General features: G+C 37.7%; 1 long non-coding RNA gene across 1 annotated transcript in view; it reads left to right on the top strand.

Annotated features, from left to right (window-relative positions):
* The window catches only part of LOC118689278 (uncharacterized), a 157,345-nt gene that overhangs the window by 95,720 nt on the left and 37,187 nt on the right, over positions 1-24,438 (top strand). The window contains exons 8-9 of the long non-coding RNA XR_004980593.2: positions 1,009-1,193; positions 16,431-16,507. This is a non-coding gene — a long non-coding RNA (uncharacterized LOC118689278). The remainder of the gene's footprint in view (positions 1-1,008; positions 1,194-16,430; positions 16,508-24,438) is intronic.

Raw genomic sequence — 24,438 nt, forward strand, 5'->3', positions numbered from 1 at the left:
AATTTTGCCTTAAAAAATATGTCTCTAGTGTACGAAATGATTGTGGCTTTTGGCCCTCTGTATTCCCGGACTGTTAGGGAAGAGTGAGAAACACAGCTGTAAAAAGATCTGCTACCAAAAAACCGATCAACCAACCAAAGAAACCCTTCCAAAAAATACCCCTGCAAAAATCACCAGTAGACCTTGCACAAAGCTAGTCCCTGCTTAACTATTTGCTTTATTTTACAAAAAGGTAAATCACAAGGACTAAATCCACACAGGAGCTCTAAACCAACCATACTACTTTAATAACAATATTTTTTGTTCATTCACTTATATTTTTGTTTACTCAGCTTAAAACACGCAGGTGAGGCTAAAGGTTTTCACAAGAGTTAATTTTAATGTTAGGGGGTTTTATTTATGAAAAAAAAGAAGTGATTTTTATAAAATGGTCTAAGAGTAATGTCAGAAAATATTTGCTGAGTGATATGGGTTGTTTGTCTGTCTTCAATCCTATTTATTTATGTGTACACACATACATATATATGTGTGTGCCTGCTATATGCAAATGCATTTAAATATAGAGCAGGTACTGTTTGTTAACTTTGACCAATTTCTTTATTGCTTTCCTTAAAATATTCTGTGATTTTTGCCCTCTGCAAGTAGTTTCAGAAATGTTTTTGTGGTACTGTGTAACCAAAACCTCATTGAATTACTGTTCTGTCCAAGAGAAGTTTCAAACACAGTTGAATATTAACTTGAAAATGCAATTTTTGAATAGTTATGATTCTTAAAATCTTTGTTGTGGATTCTCTTCCTTCCTATGCCTGATCTTTAGAAATAAATTTCAATTATATGGCCCATTACAAAGCCATAATTGCATAATGAGAAAATTTAGGTTATTCATTTTTTAACATTTACTGCTGCATTTTCTTTTATTAAACTAAAACAAAATAGATTTTTTTTGCTTTTTTTCTGTAGCTAAAGCAATAGGTGACATGATGCTCTTTGTGTTTTGCCCACTTGCAGGTTGCTGTTTGAACATTTGTGCACCACCTCTTCACCCACCACATTAGGAACCCCCTCACATTTCATTCTTACACACCTGTAATGATTTTACAGAATTTGAAAGAATGTACCAAGGATGGAAACAAGACATGTTCCTGAAGAAATGTTTTATTCAACAAAACTTGCCCAACTTGAGCATTTTCCAGGTAAAGGATCTGCCTTTTTTTCCTTTTCTTTTTTTTTTTTTTTTCTTCTTTAAAATGTTACTTGTTTGCTTAAACACTGTGGAGTTAGTGACCTAAGAAAAGCTGCTGAGTCAAAAATGCTTTCTCCCAGAGACATTTGTGAGAAGGGAACAACACTTAAAATAGCTTGGAATCAAACCTACCTGATAATGCCATGAATATGTGAATATTTTTGTCTTACGTAGTAGGAAAAGAACCCAACCCAATGATCTCAAATCCAAATAGTTACCATAGTAACTCATGTTATGCTATATTATTTATGGACATATTGCAACATAGTATTCATAATGTGTTACTTTTTTCAGACCTTATGCTTCTGGTTGTTCAGGTAACATTTGCACAGCTGAGTGAAAATGCCAGATCTTTTCACTTGTAGCAAGCTAACATTTCTCTATACTAGCAAAAAGTGCAGAATGATGTATTTTGAGACCACTAGAAAAAAATCATAGGTTTTTAAAATTATATTTAGATAATCAGTGTAATAGAGCAAAGCAGTGCTGCTAATTTCTTTTTTTATCACTGCCATGTTTTATGGGGTGAAGGGCAGAGGGGTAGCACAACAAGTAGTAAATTCCTCATCTGCTGATGGAAAGGAATGCCACTTCATTAAAAACTCAATTGAAACTGCTGAAAAGAAAGCAAACAGAAGCATCACATGACTGGCTCTACTGTAGTTTTTCATAAATGCTTTTTGATAGTGTTACTTGTAGGAGGATAGAACATGAGAACATAAAGATAGTGTAGAAAGTAATCTCACCCCTAAGGAGTTGCAGCTGGGCCAATTAGCAAAGATCAGGAGCAGGCCTGACTTTAACAGGCCACAGCTGTGAGCAATGAGAAGAAGATGCTATAAAAGAGTGGGGTGGCTAGGTGAGAGGGGAGCTGGAGTCAGTGGCTGCTTTGTGAAGAAGGAAGAGGCAGTGCTCTGAGGAGCTCCCACGAGAAACACCAAGGAGGTGTGGAACTTTTGTGATAAGGAGACAACAGCATGGAACCCCTGCAATAAGATGACAATAGTTACTTATGATGTGAACACATAAATTAGTCTGTAAAAGGCAGACTAATTTGTTAAGCTTGTATTGATGAAATTTCAAAGTAATTTTATTCTTCAAGGATTATCTTCAGGCATTTACTAAAATAAGTACCTATGATCTTGGTAAAAATAACGTTCCCTTCCTTCTGCTTACGTTTTGAGGCACAAAGAGCAGCTGGCTACTCTACTGCTAAGGAATAGTAGTGAAACTTGGTCACCTGGCTTTGCCATTCCCAGCCAGGGGCCAGAGCAGGTGCTCTGTCTCTCTCTGCTCTCTTCCTTTTTAAACAAAAACTGTCTTTAAAAAGTCAAGCTAGATGCTGCTATGACTGTCTGCAAATGAATGCCATTGAATCAAAGGGAAGAGTGTGGGAATCTGCACATCCAGGTCGCTCTGAAATGCTTTGTCTTTGAAGCTCATCTCATGTATGCACCAAATTGAATATTTGGATATAAATATTTAGACACTTGAGTTGATTAAGTTCACATAACACCCAAGTATTTTTATTTGTTATCTAATTTCCATGTTACACAGAACAAATTTTTTGAAATGAGGTGTTCCTGCCAGCAAGTGCAACTCCTTCCCAGACAGGAGGTCAGCTATCAGTTGATATTCCCTTTTCTGCTTGTCATTTTCATCATTTGGCACCTGTAACTATTTTGAACACAATTTATGTCATTTAGACAGGAAGTATGTGACACCTAAATGCCACAAATCATGCATATGCATCATTGCTGGCACAAATTTACATCTGTAATTATCTATACTTGCAAACTGTCATTGTTATGAAGCCTTGTTGGAGACTGGCTGAAGAACATGACATACTTCACTCATCCTCTACACGCAAATTACGTCCTGTTCCATATTTTTTTCTGTTTGAAAAGTTATTAAAATGTTTAAAAATCAAAATTAGTTAACAATTGACATGGATGAAAGAGAAGTATTCTATGTGAGGAGTATATTTCAGCTCCTCTCGGCCCTGCACTTTATTTCAACTGTGAATGGACTTTTCAGAAAAGATATTAATATTTTATTGAGAACAGTTCTGTTCCACTATTACTCTGACTGTGCAATTAATCCACTAATGAGGAAAAAAAGGGTGTTCCCCTATATAGATTTATTTTTACCACCAATATTTACGTGGATTCTGGTACATCCTGTTGATAAATATTCTCATAATTCCTGGTTTGCATTAGAAAAGAAAGCAATAATCAGTTTAAAGAGTCCAAATCTGGTGGTTATGGTTGCACAGATCTGAGATTTTGCTGCTGTGGTTATTTTTTGTTGAAAGACAGTAAGTTCACTCAGAAATAGGGAGGTATTTTTGCCCATTCACTGTCTGATTATTGATGCAGTTTCTCTACTACAAATTCTGATAATTTCTGAGAGGGAAGGGAAAAACTACTTCATGTGTAATCCACAATTCTTTTGTTAAATTGTCACTATGTAATAATCCAGTTGTAAAATACTTGTGAATTGTAAGTATGGTCTCCTCACAATGGCAACATAGTTTTTTTCAATCAAAAATGCTGATGTTTAAATAAATCCAGTTGGATTTGGATGCTGTTTATACCATTGGAACTGTGATCTGAGAGCTCATGCACATGTCACAGGCTTTCAGTCTAAGTATTTTGAAACATACTCAACTAGGATCCTTGAAGGGGAATTTTTGTATGTGCCTCTCTGCTGTTTGTATCATTACTTTTTTTAGTGCTTGCTCTTCCTCCTCCAACTCCAGTCTTTGAAGTGCTGTGTCTCTGTAGCCAGCTAATATAGTTCATAGTGATTTTGAGGTTGGGAGTATCTGCATTTATTTGGAATATGTAGCTGGCAGTGAAGACTCTTAACAGCCATTTCAGAGCTGTTTGGGAACTGGCTGTTGCCAGCTGGTGTCGTTTTCTAATCTGCTGATGGGTGCTACTTATTTTTAACACCACTATTTTCTAAATGATAAGAGCAGAAAAAAGAGTTGGTGAGGGTAAACATCACTGTCTTTTTTTGAAATTTTGTATTAATAGAATATTAAATGTTAAGGAAGGAAAGGCTAAGGGAAGGATTAAAAGGGGGGGGGGAGGGGGAAGGAACAAATAAAATAATTGAGTTGAAAGGAAATTTAATCACTGACTGGCTTATGATATCAGTGCTTCACACACTCCAAAAAGAGAAAACAGAAAATGAAACACTGGGTTTACAGTTACACAAATGGAAATAAAGGCCATAGGGAAGTCAGAAATTAAATCAATATTTTAGCTGTACCTAGGTGTCTCTTTCCAGAGACTTCTGACACCTGATGTTTGCCTGTGAATTCCCAAATGAGCCATCTGCCAAGACCTGCTTTTAAAGCTGGTTAACTTGTGAGGGACTTGTGTCTTTAGCCATCAATAGGGACACATTTTGAGAGGTAGAGTTTGGTTGGGGTTTTTTTGGTATAATAATTCTGCTTCTTGTAGTTACCAATGTTTCATTCTGCATGCAAAATTGCTGAGTTTCACTGACAGGAGTGTTCTTACTCCTTACCACAAGAGGAGTTCTAGTCCAATGTGAAATTGGAGAAGCCTTTGCAGAGTTTGTAGAGATCTTCCAAGTGACTCTTTGCAACTGTCGTTTTGTTGTGTTAAAAGAACTTTCATAAAAAAAAAAAAAGCTGCAGAAAATGTTTAAGAAAGCACATTAATTCTCAAATGAAACTTTGTAGAAATGCTTAGCAGCTGGTGTGCAATCTGAAAAAGGTTCTTTCTTTTATTAGAAACACAAAACGTTGGCATTCCCATTACTGCCAGAAAAGGTTATGCCAATATGAAGCAAAGAGAAGGAAGGAAAGAAGATTAACAAGTTTTCCAGCTTTCCATTTCTACATAATAATGTGACTTGAAGAAAAACAAAACTAATGTTCATTATATAAAGGGAAATAGCTTTTGCATTTTGGTTTGTCTAGTTCCAAAACAGATTGGAAGTTTTTTGCTCTTGTGAGGGAGCTTATTTTTGTAGTTTGGAAAATTGATCTTTTAATTGAAGTCAAGTAGCTGAATGCTGGCCTTTTTAGGTGTGGGAGAGCAGGACACAACAAAAAAACCAAAACCCCTGACCTTGAGGGTTCAAAGTTCAACTTCCATTTTAATAATTTGTGTGGTTCTGCTTTTGTGGTCATCCTGACCTGTTTGGTAGATAAACGCCAGTAGAGCTTCATTGACCTCAACTTTGACACCTATGAAACTGTTACAAGATCTAAAATTTGGAATTGCAACAGGAAGCATGCCAGTAAAAACTGTGCCTTTTAAATTCTAAATATGCAGATATATGTTTTATTTCATTTTTCAATTTCTTTTTTTCTTTCTACTTTTCTTTCTTTGTGGCACAACTGATAAAAGCCAAAATGTAGTTTTTTACCTCAATTAAATAAATTCCCTGATCTTAATAGGTTATCTACACTAATCTGATTTTTGTGATATAAGTCTAGTTATGCCATTATAAAAATCATGGAGAACATTTCTGTGATGCTGCTTCCTATGATGTGGAAAACAGCTCCTTTTTTGATTTCGTATCTAAATGAACAAAATGCAATATAGATAAAGACATGTGTATCTTATATAGCCTCATTCTCCTCTGAGTTAATCAATCTCATTAGCTTTGTCACACAGTTACTTATGTTAGCAGATTACAAACCACCACAAACATGAAGAATGGAAACAGTTCCACTATACTTGGGGCTAAATCATATTTACGCAGGAAACTCCTTTGTTTTCCCTTTGTTTCCCAACACACAAAGACATCCAGCCTTGCAGCCTGGGACCCTAAACATGCTGCACTGCAAGGGCTTGGGGAGAGAGAAGAGGATGAGGAGGAGCTGTGACCCTGACTGGCTTTGTTCCAGGGACACTGATCAGTAGTGGAGAGAAAGGAAGGGCATCCTACCTCTAGGGTTTTCAGGCTCTTTCTGTGTTTCAGATCAGGTAGGATTACTCACACTCCTGCTTAGTGTTATGTGGTCTCAGGACTCACAACAGAACCCCTAAGGTTCAATTTTATCTGCATGTCTTGTGAAGATTTACTTGAATTGCTACCTCTATTTTAATTTTGTTGCAGACCAGTTTTTTAGTTGCAGCTACCTTCCACTCTATTGTCAATTACTTTGTAGTTAGATTTGGACCCAATCAGTTCAAATAGCAATGCCTTCACTTAGTCACTTAGATCCAATTTAGCTACCCAGAGAAGTGACTATGGACATTAATCACTTAACTAATCAGCATCTTTTCAGAATGGCTGAGTAGAGATGGAAGATAGAATGTTCCTTCCTGAAGGCAGATGAGTTAGAATTTTTTTGGCCAAGCAGGTAAAATCCTAACATTACATTGTCTTCATTGGTTGCTCCGTTAAGTGAGATGGGATATGAAATTCTGTGACCTTTTAAAAACGGGCAATTACAGTTGCTGAGAAATTAGCACACATGAAATCTGTGTAGAATTGCATAACTGAAGTTGTGTGAATGATTTAACATTGATACTACCACTGCCCTGCACATATGTTTAGCAGAGATTAAATTTACTGTAGATCTTCTAGTTTTTACAAATCTGCATGTTAATCTGAATGTCTTTTATATTATACCTTTAGTAGATAAAATGAAGTGTCAGGCTAAATAAAGCAGGAAAATATTTATTCTAAGCTGTTGATGACAGCATCAACAATGTATTAGGAGCCAGCCCCAGAAAGCACTGACTTCTGTCTCATCTACTTTAATGTGAATCTGAAATAAGCCATTTAAAGGTAAGGGATATGTTCATAGAGTTAAGTCAGTGTAAAATTGGCATGAAAAGAGGATGAAGATGTAATATGGAGTCATTGGTTCAGAACAAGATACAGACCCTATTAAATGTAAAAATTCTCATGACTGATGCATGGCATCTACTTCCAGATGCAAGTTGCTTCTCTGATCCTTTTTAAACCATCCATTGGGCCATCCTTGTATTTTGTGTATCTTGAATATCCGTGTCAGGGAACTGAAAATATTTGGGTGCTAGAAATTCAAAAGAGCTGGTTTTGGGAGTTATTCCAGGAGTTCTGAAAGGTTGTTTAAACTTATCATGGTGTTCTTAGTATGGGTAAGGGTATTTAGTCAACTATGCTCGGTAACTGCTCTATTTTCTTCTGTGTGGCATGGCATGGAAAAGTGTTAAATATTTCAGGTTGTGCTGGATGGATATAGAATATCACAAAATTGCCAAATGCATCTCAATATAGTATGACATGAATTATAAGGATTTTAATGCAAGAAAGCACAAACTTCTGCATATCTAACTGCATCATCAGTGCTGTCTGATCCTGGCTATCTCAAAATGACTCTAGATATATGCCTGGTCAAGTCACAGAAGTAAAATCCCCATTGCAAGGCACTGCCTTCCTGCAGGCCCCTCCTGCTGCAGAGGAGTCCCATGTACCTCCTCTGTACTTTTGCCTGGCTATAGTTTGTCCTCACCTCTGGCTCCTGGCCTGGGGGTTGCAGGGAGGCTGAGACTGTGTTTATGTCCCCGGTGGCCCTGCAGGAAGGCTACTTTCTAGCAGGAAATCCACTGGAATCCACTTTCTACACTTCACCTTCAAATGGCTCCTGTAGTTTCCCTGGAAGTGCAGCCCAAATTGAGATCTTAATATAGCACCCATATGCAGTTGTTAAGAGGGGAGGGCTATATATCCAGGCTTCTGTTTGATGTTTCTATAGCCTGATGTGAAATGTGCTACTTCCTGTAATTGGCTGATAAGTGGGGAAGATAGAAAGTGGTGTGGCTTGATTGCTACAAAACACTTCATGATTATGTTGCATAGCTCACCTCTTTGTTTCCTGTATCACTGCATCATGATTATGATTCTAATTAGTTTATTTTAATCACGATCAATACACCAAGGAGAAGCATCAGACAGCTAATATGATTTATTACTTATTCCAAGAGCATTTGTCTCAGATTTGGCATTTCTGCTATCTGTCTCCAGAATGCCCCTGCCTGCTTGACGGCAGCCTGTCAGCGCTGCTATGATTGCTCTATGCAGTGACTTTAACTGCCAGCTTTTCCTGCAGCCTTGGAGAGTGATCGATCAGCACTACAATCACAGCTACACAGAATATTTTAACACTTGCCTATGGCCCTGCCAATTATGAAAAGATGGAGTATCAATGCACGTTGCAATCTGGTGCTGTAGCACTTAAGCATCAAACAGAAGACAAAAAGTAAACAGTGGTGACCGCCTTTTTGAATATCTTTCTCTTTTGAAGCTTTTTTTCTTATAACTGATGTTTTACACATAGCTCTGGAAGAAGATCAAGAGCTGTCTTTGTAACATTAAGTATTCTTGGAGGTACTGTTAGTACTGAAGTAGTGGTAAAGAAATGCAGTGATGCTAAAGTTTTTCATAAACTGTCTTTCAAACCAGTGAAGGCAAAGGTCAGGTGAGGTGGTGGGTTATTATTATTAATGAATATAGGAGCAAGGGGAGATATTAAGGTTCAAAACATACAATATTTTACAGCTGAGTTTCAAGGCATCTTCTTTTCCTGAACCTCTAGTATGGGTGACTTGACCCTGGTTTTATTGATTAAACTTTTATTCTTCCCCAATGAATAATTTAAATTATGAGCTGTAGTCTGGCATGATTAGCAGGATCATAGGAGAGATTTTAGAGTAATACACTGTGTCACTGTATGCTTCTCCTCCTGCATTGGATTCCTCTGCATCACTGCACTCTGGGCTGAAAATTTTACACACAACTTTGTAACTTTATTACCAATTCTCTTCGGTGAGAGGCCTAATAACAGATTTTTACTCTTTGGTGCAGGAGGAGGGCTACAGAGCTGATTTTGGTTCCCTGATTCTCCTGTCAGTCTCCAGCCTTGCTGGAGTTTCTGCTCCCATAGTTCAGCTCACCTAGCACAGGTGATTCAGCTGTGCTGCAGTAAAGCATCCCCTGACCTCTACTTTTCCCTGAATGCAACATGTGTCAGTCCTCTTGGGTGGGGAGAAAGGCATAGCCCCCTATTTTCCTCAAACACTATTGCAATAAGTTGTGCTTTATCACAAGAAATTTTTATATAGAGGGCGTAGGAAAACTCAATAACGTAAATTTGTAATTTCATAAAACTATGCAGCACAAAAGGCCAAGATTTGGACAGTGAAGAGTTACTTTAATGTTGCACATAATGGTCATTATACTCTCACTAATGTTTTGTATCCTCAGGTGCTCTTGCAGGTCCCACTGATATACCAGAGCATTAGTGTGTGAGACCTGAAAACAAGTGTGGCTCGTGTAGTGACTGCATGAGTATATTGTATACAAGAGATGTGCAGGTGGCACTGAAAAACAATCTCAGATTGTAAATGGTATTCAGAGAGATGACTTTTAAAATGTTAAAGAAAAAAAAAAGAATGACAGCAACAACAGAAGAAAAAACACAAAGCGTTTCCCTTCTACTAAGCCATAAACTGCAGCAAAACTTGGGAAAAGGGCCAAAAATAATTATACCAGTTCCCCAGGAAACAGGTATTCTTAATTACAGAGCTGTATTAGCTGGCTAATAATCCTCATGGTGAAGTTGTACACAGGAAATTGCCTGTTGCAGTTGCCAGGCTGCTGCTGCAATGTCTGTTGTACCCCTGCACCAAAGTGCACAGAGCCTCAATGCCTAGGGCTTTAGCTTTAATATTTTTCAGATTCTCTGCTGCCTGGCATTTAACTCTGAAACTTCATATTTATTATTAGTAGGTTCTCTTAAAGCGTTTTTAGTGAAAATCATATCCCTTCCCTGCAGAAAATCAAGGATAACTGTTATGCAAAAAGCATAACTATGCAAAGAGAAGGGGGCAAGACAGGGGGTTGAGATTTCATGACCTGGAGCTGTAATTGGACAATTGAAACCAATATGTAGATGAACCAAAACTTATAAAAGTGTAAAATCTTGTGACTGGGATCCATCTTGGATTCAACCTGGGTGTAGCCCTGGCCAGGCTCATGTGCTGCCAGGGTGTATCCCTTTAAGGCCTTTCAATAAATACCTATTTTGTCCATTCAGCTCTGTTCCAGATCAGCCTTTCTAGGCATTGGCCTCAATTTAAATGCTGTTGTTAAAACACTCCATGGAGTCCTGAAAGCAGCCAGGGCTGCACTCACAGCCTCTTTCCACGTCCCTTTTATAAAGGGCCTGGTGTGGCAGGGCTGACCCCTGTTCTCAGGGCAGGGAGATCCCTGCGTGCTGCTCCCAGTCCCTGTGCAGATGTGGAGCTGCCAGGGCTTACAGGGCAATGGAGCATGTTTCTGCAGGACATGGCAAGTGTGCACAGGCACTCAGGCCATGGAGCAAGGAAAGGAGAGAGCACAGCCCGCTGCCTCAGGTGTGCTTGGTTTCCCAGCCACAAGCAGGAGAAATAATTTCTTGGGACCTGAGTCTTGTTAGTGCCATATCTTTTTCCTTTTCTTTATTTCAAATGATGGCTACATTGGGGTTGGTTATTCACATATGTATTACAGTCTCTGCCTTATTACAAATTCTGTATTTCTTAAATAGTTTATAGAATATGTCTTTTAAAAAAACTTTTGATTTTTTTTATTAGACTGTTCTAACATAATAGAAGTATATATTTAATAGAAGTGTATATTTAATGAAAATATAGTACATTTTTCCTGCAAGCTGTTTAATGTACAGGCATATTTCACACACTAGAACTTGTCACTTTCCATATGGACTCAGTTTTAACTCAGTCTTAAACCACATTTTGTAAAATATTTTTTGGCATTTTTAAAATTAGTTGTTATGAAATAAAATCTGCCATAGCAGCAAACTCATTTCAAAGGACAGCTATGAGGGTAATCCAAATCTTAAAATGTTAGAATTGATCTGAAGATGGCATCAGACAATATGCTTCAATGAAGTCTTTCCTGGAAAGATGAAATCTTTTAAAGAGAAATTGTAACATACTAAAGTTAAGATAGGACACTCCTACCTCTGTACATCTATAATTTTGGAGCCTAGAAAAACCAAAGGAATGGCATTTTCATGTCTGTTCACCTTCATATCACCTACAGGATCAGAGTATTCCATTTGCAGGGTTGTTACTTCAGAACGGATTTCAGAGAATGACATGCATCCATATGTTCATCAAATTGTTGGTCTAATATAAAATCAATTGTGATCTCAGAGGCTTTTATTTGTATTCATTGGAGGATTAGATACCCTTGCCAGGTATTCTAGTGTGTGTATGTGAGGAAGGGGATTATCCCTTCAGTGGGTCACAATCCCAGCTGATGCTGGGCATTGGAAGTGCAGCACTGAGGAGCTCCAGGGTTGTGGTTTTCCAGGAGTGTTCTTCTGGCCACGTTGTTGCTGCTGATCCTTCAAAGAATGTTTAGCAGTGCCTGTCAGCTCAGTCTTTCTACAAGTTGCTGTTTGCAATACTAAGGTCTTATCTTAAATCTTTGCTGATGTCTCAGGTTGAGTGGTTTAAAACTTTTTGACAATCATTATCCGTCAGTAATTTTCATAGAAGAGTCTCCATGCTAGATTTCAGAGCAGGTTAATCCCACATCTCTGTTGTGCTGGATAAGTTTTACACAGCTCTGAACTTGTAACAATACACATTTTAATGTATTTTCCTATGCCTTGGCAAACCTATAGGACAATTTATTAATCATCTAGGGATATAGCAGGAGAAGTTCTTTCATTTGGCACCTGGAGGCTGTGAATTGGGGTTCAGTTATTCCAATGATCTGCAGTCACTGAGAAAATATTTAAAGAAAAGAAAATAAAGTACCATGCAAAGATAAAAATGTGATTTATGGATTGAATTGTAACTTGTGATATTAGTTGTTATGTATATATAGATTTTTTAAAAATCTTTTGTGCTATAATGGGCAATAAGTGCGTTTGTATAGTTGAAACTGTAAAAAAGAAATTGATCTCTTCTTAAAATGATTTGCTAGTATTTTAATATATCTGCATTCATTTAGGCTATAGAAAAGAGAAATTCTGTGCTGATCTGAATTTATTTTAGTATATGAAGCTGAAGATCCTAATGCAGCTCTCAAATGCAAGATGTTGGAAGATTTTACAAGGAGCAACATGGAATTGGACTTAAAATTATAACTTCGTCTCTAATTAACTCGATCTTTTTTCCTATATATTTGATAATTTGAATGCAAAACAAAAAATGCTTGGATTATAGAAATGAAATTCAAATTAAGGCAGTTAAATTTAAATGATGAGTGTTAATAACTAAAATGTGCTTATTTTTAAGAGGAAATTGTTTCTGGTGTAATGCTTAGATATATTTATGGTAAAGACAGCACTTCCTAATTAGAATGCTCAATGGTAAAAACTGAGCAATGCCTGTGGGTTCCTGTTGTGCCTGGAGACTTGTACCCCTTTCACTGAACAGGTGAAGTTCTGCTGGTGTCATCTGAGTTTAATAATCCTTCTCCACTTTAGACAATGTTAATTTGCATTAATTTCTCTGCCTTTTTCCTTCATGTTAGTCACTTCCTGCAAGGAACAAGTAAAGTTTTCATGGATTTTGAGGTAGAAATTAAAAATTTGCATTGTTGTGCATTTGAAGTGTAATTTCGTATTACTGTTATACATTTTGTGGGGTTTTCTTAGTATGAATTCTATTCAGAAAAGTTGTGGATCAAACGCAAAGTTTGTTTCACCTGAAATCTGTCACCTAAGACTGTTTTCAGTCATCCTCAAATAGTAGATTAAAGGTCTGGAATTAGTTTGGGCATTCTTGCTGGTTTTGTTTCATGGAATACTGGCCTTTTGTCTTGGCCTAGTTGGCTAGTTTTTTTTCTTTCCCCTGTAAAATAATAGAAAAGAATAACAGAATAATTCTTGTGTGAATAATTATTGTATTTAGATGGAAATATTCTCTGATGTAGTTTTTAGAATCAAGGATTTTTAACATTTTTAAAAGTCTAGCTTTTTAAATTAAAAAGTCAGGATGTACTGACTCATATCTTAATAATAAAACTTTTTTTTAATATAATAGGAAGGGAGAAAAGATCTATCAATATTGTACCACTTTTTTGGCCATATGTGTATGGAAAGTGATTGCATCAGAAGTCAACCTGATTAAGTGATGAAAATAAAGTGGGGGGAGGGATCTTGATTTATTGTTTCACTATAACAATTTAATTTCCCAAGCTACTAAAAGGTGGGGGGGTGGGCCTGGGTTCTAATGTAACTTTCTAATTTCTGTCCATGATAACTTGGCACCTGAGTCTGAGGAAGGGATCCATGTTAATGCATTGCTGGGGTGAGTTACTGAAACCCTTCTCCACGTTCCCACCTGTTTGCCACGGCTCCTGCAGGCCTCCACAAGACTGGCACGAGTTAGTGAGTCTCAGTTGAGTGCACAGGAGACTGTAGACTTCAACTTTCTTGTAGGGCATAATTCATTTGGGAAAAGCCTTTAAGGGATTATTCTTGTGGGAGTTTTCTGGCCAAATCGTTTCAGCAGGCTAGAGGCTTTTGCAAAACTGACGATGCCCTTTGGGAATGTTTCAGCATTGTTTGTATCATGCCTTGAGAAATAAAGAGGACAAGCATAAGGGGAGACAGTGACTTCAGAGCCTTCTTCTGTGACTGTTAAACCTTCTGTGAACATTTCAGGAAGATTTGGACCCCCAATCACAGAGTATCCCCTTCAAGGGCAATTGTGCAAATTCACTTTATCATCTGAGAAATTAGTTGCTAGGTCTGGTTCCCATGAGCTGTGCAATCCTACTGCATGAGACTCCTTTCTCTTTGCCTTACTTCCCTTCCTGTAAAATCCAAATAGGAACAGCCTATATATATAAGATCAGTAAGGAAAGTTTCATATAAGGTCAATAAGGAAAGCTCTCACTCCTTAAATTAAGATTTGTAGTGCTCTAATAAAGGACAAGGCATTGTAATGTGCTGATATTTAAGTAAATGTAAAGAATATCATGAGAGGAAAGCAGTGATTATAGCATTTCAGAGTTAAGGATAAGCATCATCAAAATAGGAAACTGTGATTTGAGATTAGTGCACTTGGAAGTCATGATCAATTTTTGTGGTCCTCTCTGTTGTTCTGTCTAAATATTTCTAAAGGAAAGGGAATTATGAACTTAAGTATTTTTGAGTGTGTACCATAAAGATAATGAGGAGGCCCATGGCAGGGATTGTTTTCTTGGCCAATTATGTGAGAAAATGTTAATAATATGCTCCAGAAATCTCAGTAATATAATTCCTTGTTTTCTGTGTTGCTTAGGTATTGGTGGAGCTTTCTAAATATTAGCATATTTCCTGTCACACAGGGCTGAGTATTGTCTCTGGAAGAAAGAAAAGCTCTTATCTTTTCAAAAGGATAAGCAGATTCATGTTTATCCAAATTCAGGATGTAGATGTTTTTTGTAATTAGATTTAAAGTGCTCTCTTACCGAATGATTTTTTAGCTGCAAATGCCCACAGGGCATTGTGCCTGAGTGGTATCATCTATCATATCACTTTTGTGGAGCAAGGAAGACAGACCCACAAACATCTCTGGAGCCAGACATGACTGTGGCCCCATGGTTTTTGAACCATCTTTAGCTGGTAGATAATTTTGATAACTGCTACTAATAATAACTTTGGTAGGGTAATAGTCCTAAAATCAAATCTGAACAGAGTTCTTCCTTTCCACAGTTACAAGTAAGAAAAATACTGAATGCATTACTAAATTCAAATGTTTTATTACCTTCAGTTGTATCCTCACAGTGGGGTAAATCAAATTTCATTACTATTCAGAAATCTATGTGTAAGCTGCATATGAACAAAGTGGTTTGCAATCATTCTCTTTATGGTAAGAGAGGGACACAGATCATTTGTATTAATGTTATCTGGACCATTTCCAGGGTTTTCCTCAAAGCAGTAGCAAGGAGTGTGCCTGCTGCCTGTTGTGTAAAGCTCTAATATGCTTTCTTATGGTCACTTGTTTTGATTGAAGAGGAATTGCTAGAGCTGAGAGGACAAAATGAATGCTATTACAGGGAGTGTTATAGGCACAGAGAAAAGAACAAAACTTAGTGAGCCCTCAGGACGTGAGGGCTGCCTATTACCTCTGCAGAGTGCAGTGAGCATCCATGAGAGCCATTTATAAATGTGTGCCTGCGTGGGACTCTGGTGGCACCCTCTGATGATGGGTTAATTGAACAGTGTCAGCCAGGGCACTCCTGGCCCTAGAAAGAGACTGACAGGATGACGGCAGCAGTCACTACTTCATTACTTAGAAACAAAATCAGAGATTCTTCATTTTAAAGGCAGGAGCTGCCAAGCAGTTTAAGAGCAAATGGTTTAATGCATGGGGGTGGATGAGGTGAGGAGTTTCACTTAACCCTGTGGCAGCATTCCACTCTTGATCTGTCTGTGGCATCTGAGCAGACAGGCCAGTCCTACTGTTTTAACTCTGGTCTTTGATTCTCACCAGCCAAATCTATTTTAATTGTTTAACTAATTTCATTTTCCTCAAGTAAGTCTGTTTTGCCCATGACAGTAATTGGCAAGATATTCCCCTGTCTTTATCCTCACCCACAAGGTTTTTCATCTCATTTTCTCCCTGTCCTGCTGAGAAGGGGGAGTGATAGAGAGATTGGGTGGCCATGTGGCAGCTAGAGAAGGTCAACAGTCCATCCTATACATTGGGGCTGCCTCAGTCATACCAGTGCTGCTATTCCATGTTCCATTTTCTCAAATCCTTTACCAAGATCTGGGTGTAAGCATAAGAGGGTAACAAATAGAACTGGCAGCTGCTTTACTGCTTGAAAATTCTGCTTTCTTCAGTGGTCATCATATAAATGGAATTTATTTCCAGTGTTGGCTGTGTTTTTTTTCCCTACTCTTTGCAACCCTGTCCCCCACACCATCCACTAGAAAAAAGAAAGAAAAAAATGTTGAGAAGTGTCACTGCTTTGTTCTATAGGATAATTTGAGATTTGTGTCTCTGTTTTCACTTGTAGATTGAGTTCACTGACTAAGGAGTATTTTCCATAGTTAGTGCTTCTCTGAGGAGGATTGTTGTCTGAAAAAGAAAGAATCACACATACTCCAAGGTTCATAAGTAAATTTCACCCTCTCACACACACCCCTGAATTAGTGCCTTTTAGATATAACCCAGTGTTTCTCCCTTTACAGGTATTTAATCTCTTTGGTGACAACTGCTGGTCCTCTACAGGACATTTCCAGCGAGCTGTACATGCTGGGAAGTGCAGGTAAGGTGAAAAACATCCTGTCAGGTCTGGAATGGGTACTGCCACACTTGATACCTGGGTGCTCAGCCCCTCTATCTCAGATGTACCTGTACCCATGAGGGAAAAATGTCTCCCTGATCCTCTTTGTCACAGAAGCAGGTTTGGCTGTGAGGAAAGGTCCCAACAACAGGCTGGGATACAGGGAACAGGGCATGGGCAGCAGCCCACAGCCCCCCTGAATGCCAGCCAGGTGCAGACTGTCCCTACCCAGCCTGTCAGGGATCCCAGTTATGTCTCTGTGCCCCTTTGAACCACTGTCAACTTTTATTGTTTGTAAGCACAATAACTGGAAGAGAGGTCATAGTACACGTTAACATTTTTAATGAAAGAGAGCATTGGATGCACAGACTGTAGTCATGACAGCAAATTTGGCACTGATGTCAATATAAGCAAAAATATGACAAAGGACAAAATGTCTCAAATTTGTGATTTTAAGTGTTCAATGAAATAAACTGTAAGAAATTTTCAGAAGCAGTGTTCCATAATCGCAGTAAATAAATGGAAGGTCAGATTTCAAGACATGCTTCATCCTCTGCAAGTATTTTATGTGTTTTACTACTTATTTCACTGTTTTAATATATGCTAAATTCTTCTGAAAATACAGTTTAAATGGTCTGTGGAGCATCCTCTATAATCTATAGATGGTGAAATAGGAAGTTTCTAGACTGAAAGTTTGAAAAGACTGCTATTACTATCATTTTCAGCAGTAGTGACTGTCAGTATTCAATCTTGGCTTCCTCCAGCTGGCCAATAATAGTTCAGTTTCTTATCAGCTTTTCTATTTTTATAACTTATTGGATTTGGATGTATATTTAAGATTACATGTGAATTTTTCCATTTTACCTTGCATTCAAGAAGCCATGCAATTTTTGTTACTTGTCCAGTTTTTAGGGATTGTTCATTGAATTAGACTTTAGGAAATTACAGCTCATGTAATGACAAAAGGATGGTGTAATTCAAATCAGTAGCAGCATGAGAGATTTTGAAAAACAGTTTTAACTCCCAAATCTGGTGGTTGCTGCTGGTGATTTTTGCTTACTGGTTCATTTATTTATTTAAGATTAGATTTAATTTTAGATTTGAGGCCCAGATCCAAATGATCCCGTCTGTAGCAGCCCCAAAATGTTCAGTCTGAAGAGGGTGAGGTATAATAAGAACAAACTTCTAGTGGTATTTGCTTGGGCTGCTTTTCTGTCATCTGCCACTTACCAGATTTTGTACCAGAATTTATACTGTCTAATTTCATTTAATGAGTGGTTTTGGTGAGGCCTGGAAGAGAGAAGTTATCCAAGTTTCTTTAAGAAACTCATGCACTATTGCTCCCTCTGCTTCCTTTGCTTTCTGTAGGAAATAATTTCAAATACTTAATGTCTTGCTATGTGAATGTCTTTCCAAACCTTTGATTATTTTTGGAGCTCCTTCAGTCCTTTAATAACCTTTCTTAGATAAAATGACAGAAACAGTGTTTGAAGAAACAAAATCAGTGATGTATGAAAAGATATGCATGTTTTCATATTACATTCTGTCCTACCCTTGGGACAACCTAACATTTCTTCTATGACTTCTTTACCTGTCGAGAGAAACTCTCACTGAGCTGACCACAATGATAGTTCCATCCCTTTCTTGTGGCGCTTTGTGATGAGTGAATTGTGATTGCTGTAACATAGATTTAAATTTTTCTCCCAGTTTGCATTTCTGGACTTGCAGCTTTCACTTCCATTTCCATAAGTGGTCTCTTCTTGGAAAATGAAGGCTCTATGATATTTCTCAAGATTACAGAGATGACATCAAAACACCTTGTAGAAGTCAGGTCTGGCAGGAGAGCTGGCCAGATTGCAGAGATTCCAGCCAGCCCTTTCAGCAGCAGCACTGCCAGGCTAGCGAGTTGCCGTGCAGCTCTTCCCTGACTTTTCAGGCTGTTTTGATCCTCTGAACTTTTCCTTTGACAGACCCAGTGTTGCAAGTTCCACAGCCCCAGGATGCCCAGTTTGCCTGTCTCAGCTGCAGGCTGAGCTGACAGCTCCCTTAGGGACCTGCACCTCATGTTGCCATACAGGAGAGTGGCTGACACTGCCCACCAACACTTCACCTTACAGCATGTCCAGCAAGCAATGCTCCAGCACCAGGAACTCACTCCTCCTTTCTCAGCCATCTCCACCATAAATTGCTGACAGCTTTCTGAAAGATGCTTTGAAGTAAAAGAAATCAGACATTTCAAAGTGATAAACAACTGGGCCTTTGAGAAAAACAGGTCTTCAGTATCACACATCTTTAGCTTTAGCCAAATGGATGTGTTGTCATTGGTTGCTTTGGGTCCAGGGTAAAAAACTATTGTCAGGAAGTTTAAATCACTGCTTGTGATGCTCTTGGTAGTTTTGTAAGGAAATTTCTTTTTTCTTGGTTAATGACAACTAGCTTTCTTATGAAATCAATCATCTCACAGTTTTCTTGGAAGCTTCAGTCTAGAATCTCGCATATTTCTGTTTCGTGTTGTGTTTCATGCCCTGAGAAATATAAAGTTAGAGAAACTGTTTTACTGGTTGTACCTTACTTGATTGTGATATGCCAGATACTTTGTTTCTCTTAATCAGCCTTGTTCACTAGGCTCACATGTAAAACTCTCTTTCATATGTCAATATTGACATGTGGTATATGTCACACTTCATTCCATAAATCTATGGATTATTTGCACATTTTTTAAAAACTAGAACACAGTACTCATTGCTTTCCAGTCCTCTGAAACAGTGGCAGTTCCCTACAGATGTTGATTGAATTCTGAAGTTACTCTGCCTATATGAGGAGATGATGAAGGAACATCTTGCAGTTTTAATGAAAAAGAGAATTGCACAAAAGATTTTGGAAGGCAAAGGGCTGCTGAATCTCTTGAGACATAATTTACAGGATAGGGCTCTCAACAGAATGACAGTGAGGAAAAGGTTTGCTTAGGGTACGAGTAATATTTGAGAGCCTTATGGGAATAAATGAACAAAACCTTAAATACTTGTGAATAAATATTCTCAGGGGTTTCGTATTATTACAAAGGTATTTTATGTATTTTTTTTTGTGTAAAAGCCTGTGATATTTCTGGTAAATAGCCATTGGGGGAGGGCAGGTCAGAGGGAGTAATCTACAAAAAAAAAGTGCAAATGGGTCAGTGTCTGATTTCTCTCTTGCTAAGGCAGGAAGGTATCATAGAAATACATCAGTCCCAGCAGAATTGTAAAAATATCTCCAAAATAGTCAAATATTCCGCAGAGTTATTTGATGCTTATATCGAATCCTAGAACTGTAGACTCTATGTAGAATTTGTAGTTTTCAAATGACTGGGATAATGTGGAAAGTTATGTACATTTTTGAGGAAAATACTGGCATTTTGATCCCAGGAATGGAATTATTTACTTAAGGAAATTATTTTTGACCTCCTTTCTCTTTGCTTTGGCTTTATGCTGACAAGTTACAAAATTCAGCATGGTACATCATGCAGGCAGCAGTGGTTGATATAACAACGAAGAAACCTATTGAATATATTTAATTGGGTGCCAATTCAAGGAAACCAGAGAAAATTGCTGTAAAGTTGCTCACACAACTGCTGTGTGAGTTGGCTGGTTCTAAACTAGCTTTAGGTGAATGTAATTAACATCACTGCTATGTTTTTTGCGATTGATTTTTTATAAGGTTGTGACCTAGAAAAATAAAAATAAAAGAAACATTCTACTGTATTTCATATTACCTTAAAAATCAGTTCCAACAGTTTACAAGTCAAATAGTTGTATGACTAGGCCTTATTATCCTCCACACATCTCATATTTTGATTGATTTGACTTTTTGGAGATAAATGTCTTGTGTCACATATATAGCACAAAGCATAACACAATATAATGCAATTTCATCAAGGATCTTTTGTAATTGCTTATCACACATAGCTGTGCATGATAGATGGAAACAATAAAAAATAAATGAAAAATATTCAAGCCAAACAATGTTAGTTTCTGAAATGTTGATTTTTTTTTTTTTTTCCAATATGTCCGGACCTGAACACTCAGGAAACATCAATCTCTTCAGGAATGCATTAGGAACTGTGGGATAGAATTGATAAAGAGCTTACTTTCCACAGATTTCAAATCAATGGTGGGGACTTTAAGGAAGGCAACTGCTGGCTGCTGCATGGGGTGTAAGGTACACTTCTGAGTGCCTGGAGCAAGGTCATCACATTTATCAAGTCAGTTCTTTTCATTTTGGTTGTTTTATTGAGACAGTGTTAGGAGAGCAGTTCAAAGCATCTCTTTAAATTAGTGAGAATACATTATCTGAAAATGGTATAGTTTAAGAATCAGTAAGTCATAAAAACTAATATAAGAAATAGTTTATCATATAAGAATTTAGGGTTTTTGTTTCAGAACCAAACTGCAATTGTACTGCTGGATAGCTGCCTGATATGTGCTTGGATGTGGTTGGACTGTAGTAAGCCTTCATTCATTCACAAAACTAAAGTTACACAAATATAATTTTAAAATGTACCTGGTATCCCTTTGTAACCTGGGCTTCCTAGTAGCAGTGGTTCACAAAATACTGTTGTGTACAGATGAACAACCAGCCCCCCACTTTCTGCAGTCTGTGCTAACAGAGACCCTCAAACAAACTGAGTTGGTTTGGTTACTATACTTTCATCTCATCTTGTCCCACCTAGTCCCTTTCTTTCCCTTTAGACAGAGCCACGAAATACCTGGGAGAATCTTAAAATGGGGAAACAGATGCTGAAAGCTGAAGCGGCTTTTCACACTCCTGTAAAGCTCTGTCCCTTATCACTGAGCCAAGCAGGCTGCAAAGCACCTTCAGACATCTCTAGTCTACCACTCTGCACAAAGCAGGTCCAAGCTTTGTCCAGGCAGGCTTTGGTACCTGCTAAGAGATGTGTTCCCAGAATGTGCCATCCTCCTTGTGAAAACGTTTGCTTATAAATCAAGATTTCCTGTGTTGTCCCTGATGTCTGTTGTCATTCATCCTAGTGATGTGCGCTTCTGTTCTTCTGTGGCCCTTGACAGTATTGAGGCAATTAATTCTCTTACTATCTCCTCCTTTGCTGTCATTTAGCTCAGTTTTGGTTTTTTTCCAGTAGCAGTAAGAAAAATGTATTTTGTCTTTAAAAACTATTAGTATCTCCAGCACTTGAACTGCCTTCTTTGTATTGACAGATATTTAATATCACACGTCATTCAAAATGGCAAAGCCATTGCCAATTTGGATTCTAAGATGCAGGGTAATATTTAACAAATTTTCTGTGTAAGTGACAACTCCAGACAATATTCTATATGGCACCTAATATACAGACCCCTTGTGACTATTTGTAGCAACACATTTTTTTATAGTTTTTTGGGATTTTTATTTTTTGCTTTTTCCTGGCATTGTAAGATATCTGGCTCCTTATCATCTTAAGGTTTACTTAATGTTGTCTCTTTATGAGACATGTTAATTTCTAACTTGGTGATCTTCACTGTGGCTTCCAATTCCTGTAGACATGCTGAGCATTAGTATGTGGTGTTCCTAAATCAGTGACTAGAGGGAAACCATGCTTACCTGGCCCCTTTTCTTGTGCCTTATCTCCTGGGGCATAAGGGCTCAGGGATATCATTTGGCATCTGTTTCTAATTTTGATTATAAATACAAGAGAGCTTGCTATGTTCTCTCAGGCCTCCAAGTTTTCTGTAAGTAAGGATGAGTGCAAAGTGATGGGTGTTCCACTAGGATTGCCAGCTGCTAGATCTTAACAGAACCACAGCTGAGGTCATAACTAATTCATATTAGCTACAGCCTAATTCAGCTGAGGACTTGTGCTCATAGACAATATTTTTAATAGGTTGCTGAATGACTTGTTTGCTGTGGGGAAGTCCCATTTTCTTCCATTTCTGGTGCAATGTAGTTATTCTGTAACCACAAAGCACTTGCTCCTTTATTCTTTTGGAGACTCTGCTTGTTCAAAGCTAGTGACAGCTTTTCATCTTTGGGATTTTGCTGTTTGGATTTTTTTTGGTTGCTTGTTTTGTGAATCATCTATTTGAAACATGGGATCATTTTGATTGTATAAAGTTAAATAAAATGGACTGTTTAGAACCCTATCACCTAGATTCTCCTTTTGTTTTAGTTTGACTATTTGCATTCTGTGAGCAGATCTGGTTTTTCTTTGTTGGTTTTTTTTTCCCTGCTGTTTCCATTGCTCTTGTTAATTCTGCTGCTTTGGGCCATGTTAAATTTGCTTTTGCCAGGAATCATCTTTGGAATCTCTCATTATTAACAGAGCATTCATTCTCTCAGTATGTCCTCTAGGACATTTCTAAATGGGCAATATTCTGTTAGGCTGTCACATACACAGTTATAGTGTCATGCAACTGTAATGTCATATTGCCTTTTCCTATAATGAAATATTTTACAATGGTGTTTGGTTTGATAGGTTACTCTTTTACAATTATTTGTACATCTTCTGAGGTTTTACCTCCTGCTTTCTGAGACTGCTACAAACTGCTTAAGACAGAGTAAGTTTAACTCTTTATATATTTAGGAGAGTTATGTGTTCTCTGTAATCTTATATGTGAAAAAACATTGGCCCAGGGTTTCTATATATTGCTGCCATTTCCTGCATTGAACTGTCCATTTTTCCTACAAACTACCATTCTTAATTTTTTTTTGTTTTGTTAGTATTTATATTAAAGAAACCTTTAGTTTAAAAAAGCACACTGTACTTAAATCAATGAAAAAAACTCTTGCTCTATTTCAGCAACATGAAAACACAATAGAGGGAAAACCACTGTGTAATTAAACAGTAAAGAGATGAAAATGCAGAATTGCTACATCATGTCTTGCTTTTAGTTCATTTCCTAAGATGCTACCTGTTAACTATCTGGAATAGTTTATTCTGGGCACCACAGGGTTGCTGTCCAGTGTGACTTTGAAGGATGTATGCTTAAAATAATTTTTTTTCATGATCATTTTCCATAATTAATTGCAATTGGAAAAAATAAACATATAATTGATTTGGTTTTGAAATTATTGCTCTTGTAGATCATTTGATAGTTTGTGTATATTTTATATGTCTTTTTTTCAGCATAAGCCAGAAACTTGCCCTGTAGGAATTGTATGTCTATTTTCTCTTCTGCAAAAGCCATTTAGGTAAATTTCAGCTTTTTTGAAGCAGTTGATGTTTTCTTTGTATGCTGAGTGCCACACATCACTTTTCTTGTAGCTATGAATGTCCATAGTTGTATTTATAGGACAGTATCAGGCATGAGCTGTGGAATATGCTGCATTTAGGTCTGCCAACACATAGACTCTAGAGCAGATAAACCATTAGCAGAGCCCCCAGCCTGGTGGCCAAATGCAATCCCATGAGTGACAGCAGATGAGAGTCAAATGTGACCTGTACAGCTGAGAAATTCTGACAACTCTTACTCTAGACAGCGGCTAAAGCCCAAGAGTGCCTAAAGGAACTTCGTGCAATAAGACCTTTTTTTGAATACAGAACTTAATATATGGTTTCCTTGTTCATCAAAAATTAATGATAAAATATTCATTTGCTGTAAGGGTGTGACTCAGGATTCTGTCCAGATGTCCTGGTTCTGGCCAGGGCAGGGTTAAATTTTTTCAGTAGCCAGGAGGGGGCACGGCTGGGACACGGAGATTATGCTATACCACCTCATGAAATTGCTGGGGGCTGAAGGAAAGGGATTCCCTTCCAGAGAAAGGGACTCCTGCCAGTCAAGAAAAGGTGGCAACTGGAGCAGTCTGGTCTTTGTTTATTGTCAGAGCCTTTATGTGTAAATTGTTTTCCTTTCTTATACTTTTTGTATTAATATTGTGCTCTTCCTATTCGTTTCCTTATCTCATTGCTCTTTCCAGTAAAT

Source organism: Molothrus ater, chromosome 9 (genome assembly GCF_012460135.2).
Source record: "Molothrus ater isolate BHLD 08-10-18 breed brown headed cowbird chromosome 9, BPBGC_Mater_1.1, whole genome shotgun sequence".
Taxonomy (NCBI): domain Eukaryota; kingdom Metazoa; phylum Chordata; class Aves; order Passeriformes; family Icteridae; genus Molothrus; species Molothrus ater.